The sequence below is a fragment of the Hemiscyllium ocellatum genome, chromosome 6, assembly GCF_020745735.1.
Source record: "Hemiscyllium ocellatum isolate sHemOce1 chromosome 6, sHemOce1.pat.X.cur, whole genome shotgun sequence".
Classification (NCBI taxonomy): Eukaryota; Metazoa; Chordata; class Chondrichthyes; order Orectolobiformes; family Hemiscylliidae; genus Hemiscyllium; species Hemiscyllium ocellatum.
Genome location: NC_083406.1, coordinates 111,281,795 through 111,300,861, shown reverse-complemented (window position 1 = coordinate 111,300,861; position 19,067 = coordinate 111,281,795). Strand labels below are relative to the sequence as shown.

The window sequence follows — 19,067 nt, the reverse complement described above, 5'->3', positions numbered from 1 at the left end:
GAGAGATAAATGCGGGGTGGCGGGGGTTGGGGGGGGGGGGAAGAAGGTAGCAAAGAGTACAATAGGTGAATGGGGGTGGGGATGGAGGTGATCGGTCAGAGAGGAGGGTGGAGCGGATAGGTGGGAGGGGAGATTGGCAGATGGTAGGACATGTCATGGGGACAGTGCTGAGGTGGAAGATTGGAACTGGGGTAAGCTCGGGGGAGGGGAAATGAAGAAACTGCCAAAATTATATGGTGCCTTAAACAAGTCCCACTTTCTTGCACCAGGCCCATAGCCTTGAATGTTATGACGCTTCAAGTGGGTCATCCAAATATTTTTTAAAAGTTGTGAGGTTTCCCACCTCAGCTATCAGCAGGCAGTGCATTGCAAACCCTCTTCACTCTGTGGATGAAAAGTTATTTTTTTACCTAATCCCCTCTAAATCTTTTGCCTTTCACCTTAAAATTGCACCTTATTGTTATTGATCCTTTAACTAAGGGAGATAACGCTTTCTATTCACCCCGTCCATGCCCCTCTCATTCACCTCTATTAGGTCTTCCCCCAACCTTCTCTGCTTCAAACAAAACAGCTTGAGCTTATCCAGCCTCTCTCCGAGCTGAAATACCTCATCCCAGGCAGCATCCTGGTGAATCTCCTCTGCACTCCCTCCATTACAATCACATCCTTCCTGACATTTTCTTGCCAGGTTATCACTTTTTAAGAGTTCTTTTTTGCTCTTGCAATTTGAAGCACCTCTAAAACTTTGTTTTATGATCAGTAAATGGAATGTTTTAGCATGTATCTTAGCATCTGCATTTAAAAGACTTATTGACTTTCACAGATTTTTATTTATTGTCTAGGTTTCTGAGACTTTCAAGGACAGGGCCAGAACAAAGAAGAACAAAGAAAATTTACAGCCCAGGAACAGGCCCTTTTCCGTCCAAGCCTGAGCCAGTCCAAACCCACTGTCTAAAGCTATCGCCCAATTCCTAAGCATCTGTATCCCTCTGCTCCCCACCTACTCATGCTTCTGTCCAGACGGACCATAAATGAATCAACCATGCCTGTCCCTACTACTTCTGCTGGCAACGCGTTCCAGGCACCTACCACCCTCTGTGTAAAGTACTTTCCATGTGTATCCCCCTTAAACTTTTCACCTCTCACCTTGAATGTGTGACCTCTCGTTATTGATCCCTCACCCTGGGAAAAAAGCTTATTTCTATCTACCCTGTCTATACCCTTCATGATTTTGTAAACCTCAATTAGGTCCCCCCTCAATCTTCTTTTTTCTAATGAAAACAATCCTAACCTACTCAACCTCTCTTCATAGCAAGCACCTTCCATACCAGACAATACCCTTGTAAAACTTTTTTGCACCCTATTCAAAATATCCAGATCCTTTTGGTAATTTGGCGACCAAAACTGTACACAATATTCTAAATGCGGCCGAACTAAAGTCTTGTACAATTTTAACATGACCTGCCAGCTCTTATACTCAATACCTCGTCTGATGAAGGTAAGCATATTATATGTCTTCTTGACCACTCTAGCCACCTGTGCAGCCACCTTCAGGTTACAATGGACCTGAACTCCCTGATCTCTCTGCTAATCAACTTTTCCCAAGGTGCTTCTGTTTACAGTGTAGTTCGTTCTTGAATTGGACTTCCCAGAGTGCATCATCTCACATTTGCCTGGATTGAACCCCATCTGCCATTTCTCCATCCAACTGTCCAGTCTATCTCTATTCTCCTGTATTCTTTGACAGTCCCCTATGCTTTCTGCTACTTCACCAATCTTCGAGTCATCTGAAAATGTACTGATCAAACTAACAATGCCCTCTTCCAGATCAATTGTGTATATTACAAACAACAGTGGCCCCAGCACTGGACCTTGTGGAATACCACATGTTACCTTTCTCCATTTTGAGTAACTCACTTCCACTCTCTGTCTCCTGTTGCTCAACCAGTTCTTTATGCACCTAAAAATTTAGCATGTTATGAGATTTTATGAGTTTTCCTGCTGTTAACATTTCACAAAATTACTTATAACAGATTCTGCCATGCTTCTAATTTGGCACTGCAACTATCATTCTTTTTGTAATCTTTTGTCCTAAGTAAGCAAATTATCTACTTGTTCCAGAATGACAACATCATCTTCATTGTCAATCAAGTTTCTTCTGATGTATTCCTTTTCCCACTGCTCTTGTTTTTGGTATTCACACTCAAGCCATATTTTACTTGAGCTATGATATATGTAGGCCTTCTTCAGATCCTACATATAGCCCTGTGGAGTCCCAAGGGTGGGAAGGCTTGAAAGGGTTAATGCTGAGGAAGGTGTCTTGAAGGGAGGAACAATATAATAACGTCATGCAGACTTGCAGGACAGACAGCTTAGGACCTTCATAGACTGAGACCTAACATTTCCCCACAGTCTCCATAACAACATTTATCAGATTAATGTAAGTTGTAGCTCATTAATATGTAACACATCACATCTTGTTTAGTGGCACAGTGGTTAGCACTGCTGCCTCACAGCACCAGGGACCTGGGTTCAATTCCCACCTCAGGCAACTGACTGTGTGGAGTTTGCACGTTCTCCCCGTGTCTGCGTGGGTTTCCTCCGGGTGCTCCGGTTTCCTCCCACAGTCACAAAGATGTGCGGGTCAGGTGAATTGGCCATGCTAAATTGCCCATAGAGTTAGGTAAGGGGTATATGTAGGGGTATGGGTGGGTTGCGCTTCGGCGGGTCGGTGTGGACTTGTTGGGCCGAAGGGCCTGTTTCCACACTGTAAGTAATCTAATCTAATCTAATCTAATCTAATCTAATCTAATCTAAGATGAAAACCTCTTCTCATTAGACTCACAAATGAATTTCACAGAATTGCTACTGTGTGAAGCAGTCCATTCAATTCACACTGAAGAACATCCCACCTGATCCCTGCATTTGCCACAGCCATTCTTTGGATTGTGAAAGGAAACCAGAGCTTGTGGAGAAAACCCATGGAGAGAATGTGCAAACTCCACAAAGAGCTCTCCCTGAGGTTGGAATCGAAGACAGCTCACTGTCACTGTGAGGCAGCAGTGGTAACCACTGAGTCACCATGCTGCCCAACAACATTGCCTTGACTTGACCCTGTAGATGCTGACTGGGTAAAGGATGGTGGCAGCAAATCTAGCAGATAGCTCATCTACCACAAGAAGCAACAATGGGAGTTCATCATATTGCACAAGTCTGTGTTATAATTATTACCCCAGAAGTGCAACTAGTCTGAATATTTGTTCTCTGTCCAGTTTAAATTATTCTGATGACAGTACATAACCTAACTGGACTGCTGTCTTGCCTTATCTGTAACTAATCTGATTGTCCATTGTTTAGCCTGATGTGTGCCACTTGGGCTCTGGACAAATCTCATATATTCCACATCCATCAAAGTTTCACCTGCACATCCACCAATATCATTTATTGTATCTGTTGCTCCTGATGCGGTCTCCTCTACACTGGGGAGACTGAAGTCTCCTCGCAGAGCGCTTCAGGGAACATCTCCAGCAATAGATTTCAGCAACATGCCTATTAATTATTGGTGATATGTTTGATCAAATGTTTTTTCATAGTCTATGAAACGTAAGTAAATGTTCTTCTTTCTTTCTAGGTACTCATCATAGATGAATTCTCAGGTTAAAGTTAAAAATCACATGACACTAGGTTAGAGTCCAACAGGTTTATTTGGAAGCACTAGCTATCGGAGCACTGCTCCTTTGTCAGGTGGTTGGGTTCTCAGGTTAAATATATCCCTTTCTTGTTCCTTCTCAAGGTCTAAAACCATTTTTAGTTCTTGGTTTAAAAGACTGCTTTTCCCCAATTTCAGTTTCATTATGTGTTATTATTAATTTCTATTAAGGTCTTCATTGGTCCCATTAATGAGTCATTAAATTTATAGTTCTAGAGCAATTGCACTCCTTAAGAGAGTAAAATTGTCAGTGGGTTCACTGAAGGTTAATGATCATGTCATGGAGTTCAATTCAATTCCTATGAAATTCATATTTGACTGCTGGAAGATTGTAAATAAGTGTTATCAGAGAAGGGCATATGGTTAAAGCGCTAACCACTTCATCCTTCTTTCAATTCCTTTCCCAGTCAACAGGTTTAAAATATATAGAGGATGTGTCAAGACCAGCCATAATGTGATAAATGCTTCCACTAATGAGAAAGGTTTGATTTCAGCAATGGTGATGTATGTGTCATGCATCATTTGTGTCCTGACATATTTATTTATACCTCAGCTCAACTTTCAACTGAAAAATGTCAACAACGCTTTTTTTTTAGTTGCAGAAAGTTAGGCAAAGCTGCTTCATCATTATGTTGAATTTGCAACAAGCCATTTGCTCTAACTGTTCTTTTCACTAGCCCTTTGTTCTTACATGGGACATGGGCACCACTAACAAGACAGGCATTTGTTGCTCTTCCCTAATTTCCCTTGGGCTAATCGGGTCTCTTGGCTATGTCAGAGGGCAATGTCAACCACATTGCTGTGGGTCCAGAGTCACATTTAGCCAGACTGAAGAAGGATGATAGATTTCTGTCCCCAAGAGCCAACTGGGCTTTTAAGATACTCAGCAACGGTTACGATTAAACTTGGGTTTTCCTTAGTTACAGGTCTGGTGAATTCAGTTTTCACCACTGGTGCTGGTGGCATTTAGGCGCATGTTCCCAGGATGTTAATGTGGGACTCTGGATTACTTATCCAATGAAAATAACATTATACCATCAGATGTCCTCAGTGTTTCAGCTCCAAATAGACCTCTGTCACTCAACTCCTCTCAGTCTTGAGGAGATGATGGCCTAGTGGTATAATTACTAGACTATTAATCAAGATAACGTGCTGAGTTTTTGGATTCACATCCCACCATTGTAGATTTTTGGACTCAATTAAAAATCTGATATTAAGGGTCTAATGACGAGAAGTAAGCCATTGTTGGTTCCAAAAAAAAAACAATCCATGTCATTCATGTCTATTTGGGAAGGAAACTGTCATCCTTACCTGGTCTGGCTCCATGTGACTCCAAACCTATAGGAATATAGTTGATTCTTAAACGTCCCTCTGAGCAATTAGGGATGGGCAATAAATTCTGGTCCAGCCAGTGACACCAGTATCCTGTGAATGAATAATAAAAAGAACTAGCTGGCATAATGTTCTATTCCTTTCTCTTGAAACCTTCACATTAACTGTATCATCCACTGACATTTCCACCACCTCCAAACGGACCCCACCACCAGGGGTGTATTTCCCACCCCACTCCTTTCCGCAAAGACTGTTCCCTCCGGGACTACCTGGTCAGGTCCACGCCCCCCCCCAACAACCCATCCTGGCACCCTCCCCTGCCAACGCAGGAATTACAAAACCTGTGCCCATACCTCCTCCCTCACCTCCATCCAAGGCCCCAAAAGAGCCTTCCACATCCATCAAAGTTTCACCTGCACATCCACCAATATCATTTATTGTATCCGTTGCTCCCGATGCGGTCTCCTCTACATTGGGGAGACTGGACCCTCCTCGCAGAGCGCTTCAGGGAACATCTCCAGGACATCCGCACCAATCAACCCTACCGCCCTGCGGCCCACCATTTCAACTCGCCCTCCCACTCTGCCAAGGACATGCAGGACCTGGGCCTCCTCCACCGCCACTCCCTCACCACCCGAGGAGGGCTCCACCCTCCCCCTGACCTCCATCCCCACCCACATTCACCTATTGTACTCTTTGCTGCCTTCCCCCCAGCCCCACTCAAACTGCATTCCCCCCCCCACCACACCCACTCTGATCTAAACTCTGGTTTCCAGCATCTGCAGTCCTCACTTGTGCCTGATATTTAAGCAGTCTTCCCTATGTTTATCCAGTGAAACTCCTTCATAATTTGTAAATTTAATCTGTACAACAACAATGTTGATAGTTCACCGCAAAAATTGTCGTAAAAGGATATTGAAAAGCCTGATGGAGGGCCAAGTCATGCAAGGCAGGATATTACAAAGACTGAGGGAAAACAACCACAAAGTCTCATTTAGATTATCTTTTATATCAATATTAAGTGCCAAAGATTGTGAGTGTTATTGGTGTCAAGTGAAGGCCAGTACAGAAAGAAACCAAGCGCAAAAGGCAAAGTTTCCAACTGCAGGTGAGATCGGAATAAAGGAGGCCATGAATAGATGATAGTTATAAACAAATCCGAGAAAAGATTCAGGACAAGCTTCAACCAGAATGTGGAATGTGAAACTCACAAGCAGAACGAGTATCATAGGAATTTAATGGGAGGACAGATAAACACATGGTCTGAGATTGGAATAGAAAAATATGCTGAAAAGGTGAGAGGAAGTGTAGGGGGATGTTCTTGTGAAGTATAAATCTGCTGAGCTGAATAGCCTGTGCTATTATTCTTATTAATATGTGATAGCATAAACTATGCCTCTTCAGAATTAATAGTTGGACATAAGACATTTCTCCAACAAGTATCCCCCATTATTCAGGTGGGAAGGGCAACACCCACCACATTTTGTTCTTAAGTGTCCAGTCACCACCAGACAATCAACTGTAATGGCTTCTCTTCCCATCTCAAGTCTCTAGGATCTTGAGGCTCCTTAACCAGCTCCTGATTGGCAACTACCAGCTGCCCCTTGGCTGCATCATCCAAACCCATGACATTAGCTTCCAAGTGTGCATTGAAGACATGCAGACCTTTTTTTCTCACGCTTGATTCTTTCAAGGGACCTGCACATTGTTGGTAATGCCACCATTTGTTGTCCTCCTCTGACCACCTGAGCAGTTTGCTTGGCCATTTCACAGTCAACCACTTTGCTATGTGTCTAGAGTCACATGTAAGCTCAACCAGGTCATGCTGGACATCTGTTGGAGATGTGTCCTATGTGCAACCATTACTCTGAGGAGCATTAGTTTACTGTGGTCACAATTGCATATTAAAAAGAACAACAGTCTAGACCATTCAGCTCAACAGGTTTATACTTCACAAGAACATACCTCTAATCTTCTTCTCCTCATCTTGGCAACATACCTTTCTATTATTTTGTCTGTCCAACTCTTGTTTTCTCCCTCAAGGTTCCATTTCCACCTGTCATTTACTCCTTCACCACCCCTACCTCCCCCTACCCCACCCCATCTCCTGCATACATGCCAACCTTTTCCTAGCTACAATCAGTTCGGAAAAAGGGTCACTGGACCTGAAATGTTAACTCTGCTTTCTCGCCATAGGTGCCGCCAGACCTGCTGAGATTCCCCATCAGTTTCCGATTTTGTTCCTTGAACTGAAATTTGTAAAGATGCCTGAATCTGGCACACAGATTATAGAACTGATTCGTTAAATTCATATTCCATTGTTTACAGCAGGGATTCAAACCCATGCCACCAAAGCACGGAATAACTCCAAACATGTCCAGTTGAGGTGGATTGGCCATGCTAAATTGCCCATAGTGTTCAGGGATGTGCAGGCAAGGTGGATTGACCATGGGAAATGCAGGGTTGCAGAATTAGGGCAAGGGGGTGGGTCTGGGTGGGGTGCTCTTCAGAGGGGCGGTGTGCACTCGATGGGCTGAATGGCCTGCTTCCACACTGTAGGGATTCTCTGATTCTATGAGTCTCAGGATTACTTGTCCACCACTATTAGCTGCTATTTACTACACCATCATTTCTCAACCTCAACTCTATAAATACAACTTGTATTATATATATAAGGAAAGATATCAGAATATCACATACTGTACCGAATTAAATTGAACTGTAAATTTGAGTTTTAGGATTAAACAGTATTGTTTCAACTCATTGAGCCAGGTAAACATTGAGATAGTGGTAATGTGACTGGAGCAGTAATCCAGACACCCAAGTTAATGCTGTGGAACACAGTTTTGAAATGCATCTTGACAGCTGGGGAAATTTGATTTCAATAAAAATTTATAATAAGAAGTTATGCCAATGGCCACCTCGTAACCATTGCTGATTGTCAATTAGGTTCACTAATGGCCTTTAAGCAAGGAAATCTGCTGTCCTTATCATAGTCTGGCCTACATGTGACTCAAGATCAATAGTAATGTTGTTGGCTCTTAACTGTCCCCTGGTCAAGCCAGTGATGTCTGCATCCCATGAGCAAATTTTAGAAAAAAGATCCCAATACAACAGGATGCCAACTCTCACCTCCAGCACAAATTTTGATGGTTTTACAATTGCTGGAGGAATCTTAGGGAGAGGGGTGTACTGTCAAAGGTAAGCAATGTATACTAGCTCTCGTGAGGAGTGGAACTCTGTACAGTACAATGCGTTCTGCTCTGTAGACTTACTACATATACTGTACAAGAATAAGCATGTTTGTGACAGTGGCTGGCCTGACATTGTCTCAAATGCAAAGAAAGCGCACAGGAACATGATCAAACAGCTCTGCTGCAGAGAATCTTGGAAAGAAGATGCAGATCCAGACTTGCTCAATTTCTGAAGTTTGGTTCTTTGAATTTCCCTGAAATATATAAATGTGCCATCATTGGACAAGCACCATCTGAAGACTGTTCCTTCAAAAATATTGAGACATGTGAAGTTACTTAAAAGTTGTTTTTAAAGACGTTGCAGATGTCAGGTGGCCTCTGAGTCAGTTGAGTTAAGTCAGGTCTGCGATAGGCTGTTTCACCAGACTTCAATTCCCTGAAATGCCCTGAGACAGCTGCCTTGTGGAATCCCCACTGAGGCTAGCAATGTTCCAATCAGATAATACCCTGTCTCTGTTCAGTGCTTTTAACATGAATTCCAAGGAATTCCATAGTTGCACTTGACATTGAGCTAAATGAGATCACTCTCAGGCAGATAGCTAAAAGATTGATCAAAGGTTTTATGTGTTTTGGGAGAAAGGAGACGTAAGATGGTAGAGGAAGGTGTACATTTCTCATTCTCTTTTAGTCTCTGCTATTTACTTTGTATGTCGTTTCTACTTCTTGGTTAAAAATCACACAATACCAGGTTATAGTCCAACAGGTTTATTTAGAAGCACTAGCTTTCAGAGTGCTGTTCCTTTATCAGGTGGTTTGTGGAATACACAACTGTAAGACACAGAATTTATAGCAAAAGTTTACAGTGTGATGTAACTGAAATTATACATTGAAAAATACCTTGGTTGCTTGTTATGTCTCTCATCTGTTAGAATGACCATGTTAATTTCACTTCTTTCATATGTAAATCACAAAACTTTTTTTGAAAAGTTACATTCTCAGGTTAACTTTAACAATTGGTGTCAGTCCAGATAATGAGTGTTGAAGGTGTTAGCTCCCTGTGTGCTGCTGTCTGTGCCAAAATGTTTAGACTGATTCTAATCTAAAAAAAACAAATTAACAGAATTTTACATGGATTCATGCAGTTTTTGAGCAAAGTACAATATAAATCTGCAACTTCTTCTTGGTGTCTCTGTGCATCATTGGTCTTCCTCAAACACAGTCATTTTAAGTTGCAGAAGGAAGTCTTTCAACTTGCTGTGTCCACACTGGCTGTCTGAGCACCTTAATTTAAGGCCCATCTCCTGACTTTCCTCATAACCCTGGACAGCATTTCTATTTGAATGTTCATCTCATGTTCTCACAAATGCTTCAATTGTACCTGTCTCCACCTCATTAAAAGCAGTGCATTCTATACCGTAATTACTCACTACCTGAAAAAGGTTTCTCTCATGTCGTATTTGATTCTTTTATGAAACAGTTTAGAAAATTGTGCCCTCTGCTTCTCATTCTATTTCTGAATGGGACCAGTTTCTCTCAATCCACACTGACCAGAGCTCTCACACTTTTGAGGACTTCTATCAAATATCCTCAAAATAGCTTTGTCATCATCAAGGAAGATAGTCCTAACTTCTCCAATTTTTGCTCATAACATACATGTCTCAGCCCTGAACAATTCTTATAACCTGTTTCTGCATTCTCTCCAATGCGTTGATAAGTACATAAGTATGAAAGGTTTGGAGGGATAATGGGCCAATCGCAGGTAGGTGGGATTAGTTAATGGTTGGCATGGACTATTGGAACAAAGGGTCCGTTTCCGTGCAGTTTGACTTTATGATCCTGTAATGGCACCCCATGTTTGAAAGACACAAAATGGTTGACAATCAATTCAATTCAATTCAAGAGGTGCTAAGAAACAAAATGGCAGACAAGGGATAAGTAGAATTCAACAGTGTACTCCAAAATTTAAGTGAAACATAATGGTGCCTTTGACCAACAGTACTCCAAGGTGAACAGGAGGCTTTACAAGTAAGTGTCCAAGAAAGTTTGATAAGAGGATATCTAGGGATAGACACAAGTTCATTAAAATATGACAAGTGATCAATTCTGACCTCATTAATGAAAAGATGTCATCTCATTAGCTGTACAGTGTCAGTTAGAACAAAGGGTGTAAATCTCCATAAGGCAGTCAGCCAATTCATTAAGCGGCTATGAAAACAACAACTAAAGTTATTTTGTGATAATTAGTTGTTTTTTTGAAGTTTTCATTTATTAGATTTGGGTGTACAAAGTTAAAAATCACACAACACCAGGTTATAGTCCAACAGGTTTATTTGGAAGCACGAGCTTTTGGAGTGCTGCTCCTTCAGAATTCTGGTACAGACAGTCTCACACAGGGCATCTCACGCCTTAAATACATTATCTGGGCCAACATGACACCAACTGTTAAAGTTCACTTGAGAATGTAACTTTTAAATGTTCTGCGATTTATATATGAAAGAACTGAAACCAACATGTTCATTCTAAACAATGACAGAGTCAACAAACAATCCAGGTCTTTTTTCAATATATAATTTCAGTTACATCACACTGTAACTTTTGCTATAAATTCTGTGTCTTACAATTTTATACTCCACAACCACAAGATGAAGGAGCAGCACTCTGAAAGCTAGTGCTTCCAAATAAACCTGTTGGACTATAACCTGGTGTTGTGAGATTTTTAACTTCTTTGAAATCATTCACAATATTAAGAAATAGGTTCTAAGTAAAAGATTTTCCAGATAATCATGGCAACAGATTTCAACGTACATGTAGTTACGTGTATAACCAAAGTATAATTGAAGCATTAAGGAAAAGCTAATTAGTCTCAGGAAATGCTTTCCTTTTCTCTGAAAAGATGCCTGGCCAATTCTGAATGATATAGATTGTTTGCAGCTTATTATTTATGAAGTGCTAACAGTACAATTAGCTGTATAACCTTACACTTTATAACTAACTTTACAACAGAAATTAATATTGCAGATCTTACAGCAGTTAGTTAAAACCAACAATCCTTTGTATTTATATATGTAGTTGGGACAGTGGAAATTAAAAGAAGAATAACAGAGTTTGATAGAGATAGCAAATGGAATACAATGAATAGCAGAATTTAAACAGTCATAGAGTCACAGAGTCATAGAGATATACAGCACATCAATCAGACCCTTTGGTCCAACTCGTCTATGATGACCAGACATCCTAACTTAATTTAGTTCTATTTGCCAGCACTTGGCCCATATGCCTTTAAGCAGAAGTGGGTACTGCAGGTGCTGGAGATCAGAGTCAAGATTAGAGTGGTGCTGAAAAAGCACCGCAGGTCAGGCAGCATCGAGAAGCAGGAAAAATCCGGATTTCAGGCAAAAGCCCTTCATCAGGAATGACCCATATCCCTCAAAAACCTTTCTATTCATATACCCATTCAGATGCCTTTTAAATGCTGTAATTGTACCAGCCTCCACCACTTCCTCTGGCAGGTCATTCCATACACGCACCACCCTCTGTCTAAAAAGGTTGCTCCCTAGGTCTCATTTATATCTTTCCCCTCTCACCCTAAACCTTTGCCCTCTACTTCTGGACTCCCCACACCCCAGGAAAAACACCTTTTCTGTGTAGCCTGTCCTTGCCCCTCATGATTTTGAAAACCTCTATACAGTCACCCCTCAGCCCCTGATACTCTTAGAAATAAGCAAGTCTGGGACAGACCCGAAATAGTATAACCAGTAACTTTGGAATGTTAATTAATAGGATGTATTGAAAGATCACAAGGTCTGGAGATTACAATCATCATAAGAGCATGGGAATCTGAGGCTTTCTATAGGAATGCCTATCATTGGTTAGATGTTTCACTCATTGGGTGTAAGGAATAAGGGGATAGGACACAGTGATCATACTCTATATGATTATTATAAAACAGAATGCGTAAAAATGCTATATTTCACTGTAAAAATTGGAGTGCATCATTGATCTATCTTCTGATCTGAGCCTTTTTGAAGAGAGTGACTGGGTTCTCACATCAAGGCCAGATTCTGAGAAAGTCTTTGGCTCACTCCCTAGATTAACCATTTGTTGTTTGAATAAATGACTGCTACTTGCCTGAATCTTGCTTGCCTCCTGAGTGTTTGTCCCCTGTCATGGGCTGTTACGGTCCTACAGACTCTATCCCTTCTATGATAAAGCACACAGAACTGTAGACAATACAGTTGGGTGAAGTAATGGCCTAGCAGCATCATGACTAGGCTATTAATCCAGAGACCCTGGTAACATCCTGGGACCTCGGTTCAAAATGTGCGGTGAGCAGATGAGGGAATTTGAAATCAATCGATATTTGGAGTTAAGACGTTAATGGTAAGGTCCTGGGGAGTATTGCTGAACAAAGAGACCTTGGAGTGCAGGTTCACACTTCCTTGAATGTAGAGTCATAGGTAGATAGGATAGTGAAAAAGGCGTTTGGTATGTTTCCTTTATTGGTCAGAGCATTGAGTATAAGAGTTGGAGGTCATGTTGCAGCTGTACAGGACATCGGTTAGGCCACTTTTGGGATATTGCATGCAATTCTGGTCTCCCTGCTATAAGAATGATGTTGTGAAACTTGAAAGGGTTCAGAAAAGGTTTAAAAGAATGTTGCCAGGATTGGAGGATTTGTGCCATAGGCTATAGGAATAATCTGGGGCTGTTTTCCCTGGAGCATCAGAGGCTAAGGGGTGACATTATTGAGGTTTATAAATCATGAGGAGCATGGATAGGATAGATAAACAATGTCTTTTCCCTGGAGGGCATAGGTTTAGGGTGAGGCGGTGTGTGTGTGTGTGGTGGGGGGGAGGAATTATAAAAGAGGCCTAAGGGGCAACTTTTTCACACATAGGCTGGTGTGTGTATGGTTTGTGTATGCCAGAGGAAGTGGTGGAGGTTAGTACAATTACAGCATTTAAAAGGCACCTAGATGAATATCTATGTGAAAAGGAAGGGCTTTGAGGGATATGGGCCAAGTGCTGGCAATTGGGACTCGATTAGGTTGGGATATCTGGTTGGCATGAAGGAGTTGTACCAAAGGGCTTGTTTCCATGCTGTACATCCCTATGACTCTATGACTCTAAGAGTCTGATAATGACTGTGAAACCATAGTTGATTATCAGGAAAAGAAACACCACTAATACCAGTTAAGGAAGGAAACTGCTGTCAGGAAGGAACTGTTGACACGTAACTACCATCGAGGAAATTAGTGATGCCACATCCCATGAATAAATTTAAAAAGAAATAGTTGAGGTCTAACTTGTGTCTTAATATCTCTCATTGCATGGACACCCAGGTCTCTCTTCTCTCACACACCCACTTTCATTAATAGTGCCCACTCTTTGTACTAAAATGCATCACCTCACACTTCCCCACATTGAACTTCATCTGCCACCTATCCACCTACTTTACCAAAGAGACTTAGCAGTTCAAGTGCGTAGATATCACAAACAGCTGCAGAAGGTGATCAAGGACGCTAACGGAATGTTGGCTTTTACATTGAACCGACCAGAGTATAGCAATATAAAACTCTGGTTAGATCTTACTTGGAATACTTTGAGCAGATCTGGGTATTACATCTTAGGTAGAATATATTGGTTTTGGAGGGAGTAGAAAGAGGGTTTACAAGAATGATGTCTGGACTTCTGGAGTTAAGTTATGAGGACAGATAACACAAATTAGCATCGTTTTCTGTAGAATTTAGATGGTTTAGAGGTGATCTGATAGAATTTTTTAAGATTTTAATTGGAAAAGACATAAAGGTGAACAATCCCACTGGTTGGGGTTTCTAGAACTAGGGGACATAGTCTGACAGTCTAGATTAGAGTAGTGCTGGAAAAGCACAACAGGTCAGGCAGTACCAGAGGAGCAGGAAAATCAACGTTTTGGGCAAAAACCCTTCATCAGGAATGGCCGATGAAGGGCTTTTGCTCGAAATGTCAATTTTCCTGCTCCTCGGATGCTGCTTGACCTGCTATGCTTTCACAGCTCTACTCTAATCTTGACTGTAATCTCTAGGATCTGCAGTACCCACTTTCACCTAGTTGACATAGTCTGAGAATTAGGGCCAGACCATTCAGGAGCGATGTTAGGAAGCACTTCAACACAAAAAGAGCAATAAGGATTTGAAACTCTCTTCCACAAATGGCAGTTAATATTAGATTGGTTTAAATATTAAATCTGAGGTAAATAGTTTGTTTGTTAAGCAAAGCAAGGGAATAGGACCAAAGGCAGGTTTATGGAATTAGGACACAGATTGGCCATGATCCCATTGACCAGGCTCAAAGGTTGAATGACCTACTCCTGCTGGAATGTTCTTATGCTTCATGAATGCATCTATGTTTTTTGACTTTCCACACTGTTATTCAAACAGTTCACAATTCTCCCAAATTTCGTATCATCCAAAAATGTTTGAGACTGTTCCCTGCAAGAGATCTGGATCATCCATGTATGTCAGGAAAAGCAAGTATTCCAGTTTTGACATGTGAAGAACTCCACTACAAATCTCTTTCCAGCCTTAAACATCTCTATTGGCCACTCCACCCTGCTTCCTGTCCCTTAGCCAATGTTGTATCAGTGTTGCTATGGCACTGTTTATTTCGCAGATTATTAGCATTCTCACATTTCTGTTGTGTGGCACTGCATCAAAACCCTTTTGGAAATCCATGAAGACGATGTGAGCCCTTCCCTCATCGGTGCTCCCTGTTTCCTTCTCAAAAGAATTCCAGCAATTTTGTTACATAAACTTTTCCTGTAACAAATCAAACTTTTTTTTTGTCAATTCATTTATGGGATGAGTGGCCAGTATTTATTGCCCACTCCAGAGGGCAGTTAAACAGCAACCACATTGCTGTGGGTCTGGAGTCACATGCAGGCCAGACTTGGTTAGGATGACATTTTCCTTCGCTAAATGAAGTTATTGAACCAGATGGGTTTTTCTGACAATTTACAATGGATTCACTGTCATCAGCTGAAAATGTGTGGCTGGTTAAGGCACAGCAGGTCAGGCAGTATCCAAGGAACAGGAAATTCGACGTTTCGGGCTACTATTCACTGTCATCATTAGACTCTTAATTCCAGGTATTTATTGAATTTAATATATTGACTTACAACTTTGAAACAAACACACACAAAAGAGTTGAATTGCAGAGGTGAGGTGAAAGTGACAGTCCATGGGATCAATGTTATATTTGATGGAATGTGACATCAAGGAACCCGAACAGAACAGGAAATGACGGGGGCAAATTCTCCACTAGTTGGAGTCATACCTGGTACAAAAGAAGATGGTTGTTGTTGGAGGTCAGTATCTAAGCTTCAGGACATCTCTGCAGGAGTTCCTCAGGGTTGTGTACTAGGCCCAACCACCTTCAGTTACTTCATCAATAACCTTCTCTCCATCATAAGGTCAGAACTGAGGACGCTAGCTGATGATTGCACAGTGTTCAGCATCATTTGCAACTCCTCAGATACTGAAGCAGTCCATGTTCAAACGTAACAACATCGAGACAATATCCAGGCTTGGGCTGACAAGTGGCAAGTAAGATTCACGCTACACAAATGCCAAACAATGACCATCTCCAATAAGATGCAATCTAACCGTTTTCCCTTGATATTCAATGGTCTTATTATCACTGAATTCCCCACTATTAATATGGGGATTGCTATTGACCAGAAGCTCAACTGTACTTGCCATGTAAACATAATTGCTTCAAGAAGGTTAGCAACCTGTGACAAGTGATGAGTAACTCATCTCCTGACTCCCAGAATCTGTCCACCATCTGCAAGGCACAAGTCAGAAGTGTGATGGAATATCCCACATTTGTCTGTTAGAGTGCAGTGCCAACAACACTCAGGAAGCTTGACATCATCCAGGACACTTGACTGACTCCACATCCACAAGGATCCATTCCCTCCGCCACTGATCAGAAGCAGCAGAGTTCATTATCTACAAAATGCAGTTCAGAAATTCACCAAAGATCCTCAGACAGCACCTTCCAAACTCATGAACCCTTCTATCTAGAAAGACAAGGGACAGCAGACAGCAGGGCGGCACGGTGGCACAGTGGTTAGCACTGCTGCCTCACAACGCCAGAGACCCGGGTTCAATTCCTGCTTCGGGCGACTGTCTGTGTGGAGTTTGCAGGTTCTTCCCGTGTCTGCGTGGGTTTCCTCCGGGTGCCCTGGTTTCCTCCCGCAGTCCAAAAGAAATATGCAGTTCAGGTGAATTGGCCATGTTAAATTGCTTTAGGTGTAGGGGAATGGGTCTGGGTGGGTGGGCTTCAGCGGGTCGGTGTTGACTTGTTGGGCTGAAGGGCCTGTTTCCACACTGTAAGTAATCTAATCTAAAAAATCTAATCAGATACAAGGGAACACCACCACCTGGAAATTCCCTCCAAGCCACTCAGTGTTGCTGGGACAAAGTCCTGGATTTCCCTCCTGAAGATTGTTGAGGGTTAACCTACAGTGCGTGGACAGCAGCAGTTGAGGAAGGCAGCTCACCCCCAGCAATCAATGCTGTCTAGCCAGTGATGCCCATGTCCCATCAGTGAATAAAAGTATTTTTACTTGTTGTAACTTTAATTATATTAACCTTACTCTTTTACTATTAATAAACAATGGAATAGAAAGCAGAGATTAGAGTTGGAATTCCTCACCCTTATTCCTGAATCAGCTCCCTCTCCTCCAGTAAAGTCTTCCTTTCCCCCGTGCTAGTTTTGATATATATTCTTTCCAAAGTTCAATGTTTTTCTTTCAAGGGATGTGTCACTGACCCACTTTTTCTTTATCTCGCTTGCTTTCTATCTCTACTTCCTTTATGAATCTAAACAGTGTAGATTTCCTCTGTTTATGTGGTTTCCATTAACCAGTTGTTTTAAATATTGTTTTGTTTTTTTCTCTACAAAATGTTAAAAAAACACAGAATCAGCTGACTCATTGCCTCTATGTTCGCTGTCCCTTTCAGGGAGGTATCTGATTAGTCCTCCTTGTGAAACCGGATAGGTCGGTTTGCCTTTATGGGAATTTTAAAGAAATGGTAAACACTTTTTGCAGCTGGATAAATACCTGATCACTTGATAGAGGATGTATATGCAAAACTGGCAGTGGGGCTGTCCTTCATGAAGTTGGATGTAGTCCTTCAGTCCTTGCAATTTCTGTTCGATGAGGATTCCCAGAAGAATGCTACAGTTACTACTCATAAGGGTTTACACCAATATACAAGATTGCCATTTGGGATATCATTAGATTAGATTCCCTACAGTATGGAAACAGGCCATTTGGCCCAACAAGTCCACATCGACTCTCCAAAGAGCAACCCACCCAGACCCATTTTACTTTGACTAATGCACCTAACACTATGGACAATTTAGCATGGCTAGTCCACCTGACCCACACATCTTTGGACTGTGGGAGGAAACCCATACAGACACAAGATGCACGTGCAAACTTCACACAGACAGTCGCCCAAGGCTGGAAGTGAACCTGGTTCCCTGGCACCGTGAAGCAGCAGTGCTAGCCACTGAGCCACCATGCTGCCCTTAGCCTGTACAATTTTTCAGCAGATGATGAAGAGGTCTATCCTAGGTCACCATTTATCAAGGTGATGTGCTAAAAACAGGGAAGATCAATAAGGAGCATTGAGAGAACTTGGAAATAGTCCTTAGATGTTTCACCTTTGAAGGGAAAAATATATGTTCCAAGTGACCTAGTTGGTCTACAGAGTTGACAAGACCAGTTATTCCTGTTGGAAGATAAAGTGAGTGCAATCAAAGGAGCCCTGGCTCCCATTCTATACAAGAGTTCAGGTCTTCCCTTTTTAATTTGATTTATTATTGTCACATGTACCTAGGTACAGTGAAAAGTTTTGTTTTGCATGTAGTATGGGCACAATACAAAGTGTGTTAGGGTAATAGAACAGAAAAATATGTTGCTGGAAAAGCACAGCAGGTCAGGCAGCATCCAAGAAGCAGGAGAATCGATGTTTCGGGCATAAGCCCTTCTTTAGGAACAGACAAGGAATACAATGTTACAGCGGTAGAGAAGGTGCACGAAGCGTGAGATCAACATCAGATTAAAAATTGGAGAGGTCCATTCAGAAGTCTAACAATCACATAGAAAAAGTTGTTCTTGAATCTATTGGTACCTGTGTTGAAGTTTTTGTATCTTCTGCCTGACTGATGATGTCAGAAGAGATCATTACCAGGGTGGGAGAAGTCTTTGATGATGTTGATTGCCTTCGCAATCTATACATTGACTTCATCTATACATAGACTTCATCTATGTATAGATGAAGTCAACGGGTGGAACACTGGTTTGCACCATAGACTGGGCTGTGTTCACCACTCTCCGTAGTTTCTTATGGTCTGAGCAGAATAGTTGCCATACCATACAGTGATGCAACTGGGTAGAATGCTCTCCACAGTGCATCTATAAGAATTGGTAAAAGTCTTTACAGACATACCAAATTTCCTTAGCCCATTAGGACATAGAGGTGTGGTTGTGCTTTCTTAACCATAGTGTCAATATGGGTGGACAGGACAGGTCTTGGTCCTTGGGTTGGTGAACTATTACTGAAGGTTCCTACATAACCTGGCCTCCATCCTGGCACCTTTACATCAACTCTTAAAAAAGGGTCAGCCTTGGGAATGGTCATGTAACCAAGCCATGGTCTTCAAGGAAGTGAAGAAACAGCTTTCATCCTCTAAGATCCAAGTGAGATCTGGTGTTGACATGCGCTGCCTCCTATACAGCATTGACGCTCATGGGTGGCCCAATGGATAGAAACGCTC

The 19,067-nt window shown here is 41.9% G+C and overlaps 1 long non-coding RNA gene across 1 annotated transcript in view; it reads right to left on the bottom strand.

Moving 5' to 3' along the window:
• The window catches only part of LOC132816870 (uncharacterized), an 87,216-nt gene extending 70,194 nt beyond the window's left edge, over window positions 1-17,022 (bottom strand). Inside the window, exons 1-2 of the long non-coding RNA XR_009644828.1 lie at window positions 16,935-17,022; window positions 5,021-5,134 (exon numbers count right to left, since the gene is read on the bottom strand). This is a non-coding gene — a long non-coding RNA (uncharacterized LOC132816870). The remainder of the gene's footprint in view (window positions 1-5,020; window positions 5,135-16,934) is intronic.
• Between the last annotated feature and the right edge of the window lie 2,045 nt (window positions 17,023-19,067).